We start from the raw sequence: 4918 nt of genomic DNA, 5'->3' as shown, positions 1-4918 counted from the left end.
TTGAAAAACCATGCTCCACAAAATCCTTCCAGCCTCGGCCATTTCCCCATCCCGAAGCTACTTTCACATTTTTAGGTATTGGTTACACCAGCACCCCACTTCCCAGTTCCAAAGTCTGTATTGGCTTCCCATTGCTGCTGTAGCAAATAACCATCAACCTAATTACTGAAGACAACACGCATGTGTTATCCTACATGGAGGTCAGACATTTGAAACGAGTCTTACTGGACTAAAATCAAAGTGTTGGCAGGGCTGTGCTCCTTTCTGGAGGCTCTTAGGGAGCATCCGTTTTCCAGGCTGATGCAGCTTCTCGAGGTGCACACATCCCTTGGTGATAACTCCCTTCCATCTTCAAAGCCAGAAATGACAAGTTAACTCGTTTTCACATCGCATCACTCTGACTCTCTCTGACTCTGACTCTCTTGCTTCCACCTTTCCTTTAACAATGGTTCTCAACCTTCTGGCCCTTTCAATACAGTTCCTCATGTTGTGACCCAACCATAAAATTATTTTCGTTGCTACTTCATAACTGTAATGTTGCTACTGTTATGAATCATAATGTAAATATCTGATATGCAGGATGGTCTTAGGCGACCCCTGTGAAAGGGTCGTTCGACCGCCAAAGGCATCGCGACCCACAGGTTGAGAACCGCTGCTTTAGAAGGACCTCGTGATTGCTATGGGTCCACATAGATAACCTGGGATAATTTCTCCATCTCAAGGTCAGCTGATTAACAACCCTCATTCTTTTTTTAAAAATATATTTTTATGGATTGCAGAGAGGAAGGGGGAGAGAGAAACATCAATGAGGAGAGAGAATCATTGATCGGCTGCCTCCTGTACACACCCCCCTTCCCCCACTGGGGATCAAGCCCGCAACCCAGGCATGTGTCCTAACCAGGAATTGAAATACAACCTCCTGGTTCACAGGTCAATGCTCAACCACTGAGCAACACTGACCGGGCAACAATCCTAATTCTATGTACAACTTTAATTCCCCCTTGCCAAGTGCCATGGAACATGATGTATTCACAGGTTTCAGGAATAAGGACATGGGCATCTTTGGGTCAAGGGTTGCGGGGCATTCTTCAGCCTACCATTCTATTAACTATTGAGGAAAACCACCTGTTTTGAGAAGATATAGGACAACATTTCTATCACCATTAGAATCTCTTCAAGTCCATGCTTCTTCATGTACTAGTATGTCCTACCAGGACTAGAAATTTAGGGATTCCAACCTCACATGGTCTGCTTTCTCTAATTAAAACTTCACATTCCAAAAGAGACATTTTGGAGTGCTAAATGTCTCAATAATTACAAGCTAACAGTGTAAAATATATTTAACTAGGTGTGTTTAAGACAAAATTGAAAGAAAATAATCTTAAGAAGTGGAGTATAAAAGAGTAACAAAGAGGAAAAAGATAATCAAGTTTGTCTTCTCTTTCTTGTATTGGACATGGTATCCTGATTTGATAAGTAGTACAATTAATGGTTTGTTAAGTGGTAAAGTGAAATTTTGCCCTTGACATATAAAAAAAATGTATACAATAGGATGCAATGGTCCTCCCATTTCTTCCCTCCTGCTGCATCGCCCCCTCACCCTTTCTCTCAATTCGTTTTGGTTTATGAACTTGTGGTTTTGGTTTATGAACTGGATCAAGAAACCAGTGGAGCTAAATCTATTAGTCCCATTAATTAATTTGAACTGATATGGCAATAATATTCCAGAAAAGAGAGAGGGAGGGAGAAAAAGAAGCTGGTTCTAAAAATCTCTAAGATAAAGAGATTCAGACAACCTGTTCCCAGGTCTAGCATACTTAATGAGTTGATTGGAGATCAAGGGAGGATTTTACAAGGGACGATTTTGTAGGTTGGACCGCCAAAGGGGTCGCGACCCACAGGTTGAGAAACGCTGCTTTTAGAAGGACCTTGTGAATCAGTAGGTTTGGGGTGAAGCCTGATGTTCCATATTTCTGACCAGATCACAGGTCAGGCTGATGCTGCTGATACCCAGACCACACCCTAAGTAATGAGGGTTAGATCACGTCTCTGGTTGGCATTGGCATTTGCAAGAGTGACATTTGTACTGCTGTCATTGTGAGCATAGGAATACAAAGCATCTTTTCTGCCCGAGCTGACACATTGTCCCAGGATGGCTTTAAACTGAATACAAGTCCTTGTTAACATTTTTGTTAAATTGGTACGACAACTCTCCTATTCTCAATGAAGTGGAGGTAAGTAGGTTTTAACCTACATATCATCGACAAGACAGAAGAATGGACCCAGAGGGTGATGACATATTCAGGTATGCATTTATCCAATCAACAGTCATTTTACTCAATTCCTATTATGAACCATGCTCACTGGTAGGCACTTAGGCTGCAGAGATTAGTTCCCTAGTGCAAAAGATGACTTTTCTGGTGCAAAAGATTATTTCTTTAGTGCAAACAATTACTTCTCTAGGGCAAAAGTACTCTCATGACTTTTTCAGGGCATAGCAAAGATCCAGATTAGGGAATGTCTTTCACAATCACCTTTTGGTGGCTCCACCCACCCTTAACCCTAGATTGGTTGCTTTCCCCACGTACCCCATACTCACAAAGCACAGGAGAAGAACACAAAACTGTCTCCAGCTGACAGTCTAACCCTTGGTAAAACTGAATAGCCCCTGGCAGAAATTACTCAGGTTAAATGCAGTACTTATGAAGAGATTGGGTGTGCCACAGAATGTGAGGATGGTAAAAGCAGAAGTTAACAGCTTTAGCAAATCTCACTCCAGGATTAAAGGAATATTGACAAGAGTAATGCCATTGAGGAAAAGAAAAACAAAAAACCCCACAAGTTTTAGCCAGGTCTACAGTGCATGACAACTAGAGGCCATTTGGACCCAACTGATCTTTGCACCCTGTCTCCCTATACTTGTAAAATTTACTTTGTATTTTTTATCAACTGGTACCACTTCCTGTTTCTTGAATATCCATTTCACGCCTTCCCACCTCCATGCCTTTGCTCAGACTGAAAAAATAAAGCAAAACAAAAAGAAACTATTATATATTTTTCCAAATATGACCAACCTTTTCAGGTTCAACTCTAATGCTGCTCCTTTATGAAGTATTTCTCCTTCTGTGCTCTCATATCATTGAATTTATTTTGAAAATAGCATGAGATTCTCTTTCAATGATGTACTAGTGGGTATTTCTTTTTCTATCCTTTTAGATCTTAAATTGTAAGCACCCTGATGAGAAAAGCTCTACTGACCCCTGATTATCATAGGTGGATGGGTTGGGAGTTGAGGAGGAGCAGGTTTCAGAGGTGGCAAAGTTTATTGAAATGTGTTTTTTAAAGTTATTTAAATGTGTTTTTTTTTCTTTTGCTTATTCTGACTGATACTTGTCATGAGAAGATAACAGTAGGCAAAAAATGGGATGACTCTAAAATGAGATCAGATTTTGTGGTAGGTTTGGGGAGAAATATAAGAATTGGAGATAACCATGAACAATTTGATTCAGAGTTCCTGAGTTTGAAGAAAGATCACATAATCATGATTAGTTGTGAATTCACAATGAAACCACATAACGAGATTTATTTTTTTTTTAAGTCAGAAAGATGACCTCAAACACAGTATCAGAACTTATTTCCCTGTGCTGGGATACACACCACACGTACAATCTCCCCTCCCGCCCCCCATCCCCAACAACAACAAATAGAACTAAATATACGAAACCAAGCAGAATCAGGACCTTACTGGACAGATGTAAATATCTGCAACCATCGAACTGCGCTTGCAAGAGTAAATGGGCTTGAAACCTGGAGACCAGGACAAGAAAACCATCCCTACAGACATCAACTTCGCTGCAGAAATGTTGGAATGTTTAACTATGGTGAACTCCAGTATTTCTGCACCAGAGCGTACTGGAGAAGTTTTTTTTGTGTGTGTTTTTTTTAAGTAGGCCAAATTTTTCTTGAGTCCCCTCCTTCCTTTTTTCTTTCTCTTCTATTTGTCCCGTCCCCTTGTCTTTGTCTCCACAGAGCAACTGTTGAGATGGCGATTGGGTAGCGGCAGGGTCCAGGAGTCAATTCCCCTGCCCTGGTCTGGTTGTAGTGGGTGGGACTCAGCCCAGAGTTGGTTTTCCACAAGCAGATGTCTCTGCCGTTTTCCTACACGCTCCCCGAGCTAGACCGGAGGCCAAAAGCGGACAGCAGCTGGGGAGCCGCCCCCAGCGACCTCCACCTGCGCCCGGAGGGAGCGCCGCCCGTCCGCAGCGCAGCCGAAGGACCCTGAGTGACCTCACCATGGTGCGTTAGGGCCGCTACTTTCTTTTTCAGTTTTCCGGGGCAGGGAAGGGGAGGGGTTCTGAAAAGAAGTCCAGTGCGGTAGGGAGAGGAACTGCCAGGGATCTCTGGGGGTCATCGCAGAGAGAGAGACACGAGATACAGGGAGAGATCGCTACCGGAACGCTTGAATGGGAACCGGGTTGGCGAGGCACGCGTCCCGCCCCGCCTGTTGAGCAGGTAGACAGGAGTGAGCCGGGTGTGCGCGCTGCGGCCGCGTGTGCGGTGGGGGCACCCGCACACGGACCGGCAGGTGCCACCAAGGGTCCCCGCTCCCGCCCACCGCTTCCCGCCCCGATACCCACTCTCCTTCTGCGTTCGTGGTGCGGATTTGCAAGGCGCGCCCTGCAGCTGCTGGAGATCCGGAAACGCAGCCCCGAGCTCTGGGAGGCCACCGAGTAAGTGGTCACCGCACCCCCGAGAGGGTCGGGCTCCCCAGAGGGGCGGTCGCTTTCCCCGTGTCCCCCGCCTGGGTTCGATCTCCTCCCTCTACCCCCACCCCGGGAAGCCTACTTGGTGCTCCCACCTGCCCCGTCCCGGGGGCCCGGGGCCGGTTCCCACGCTGGGAAGGAGCGAGGGAACAAAG

At 45.3% G+C, this 4918-nt stretch overlaps 1 protein-coding gene across 2 annotated transcripts in view; it reads left to right on the top strand.

Annotated features, from left to right (window-relative positions):
• The first annotated feature begins 3786 nt into the window (after positions 1-3786).
• Positions 3787-4918, top strand: part of GUCY1A3 (guanylate cyclase 1, soluble, alpha 3) — a 49356-nt gene continuing 48224 nt past the window's right edge. Inside the window, exon 1 of one of the 2 annotated variants that reach the window (XM_005860768.2) lies at positions 3787-4296. The gene's annotated coding sequence lies outside the window, so the exon portion shown is untranslated. Of the gene's footprint in view, positions 4297-4323; positions 4731-4918 lie in introns of those variants that run through there. The other variant, XM_005860770.2, reaches the window with a different exon arrangement.

Source organism: Myotis brandtii, unplaced genomic scaffold, assembly GCF_000412655.1.
Source record: "Myotis brandtii unplaced genomic scaffold, ASM41265v1 scaffold14, whole genome shotgun sequence".
NCBI classification, from domain to species: Eukaryota; Metazoa; Chordata; class Mammalia; order Chiroptera; family Vespertilionidae; genus Myotis; species Myotis brandtii.
The sequence above is the reverse complement of the archived record's forward strand: the minus strand, read 5'-3'. Positions and strand labels throughout refer to the sequence as shown.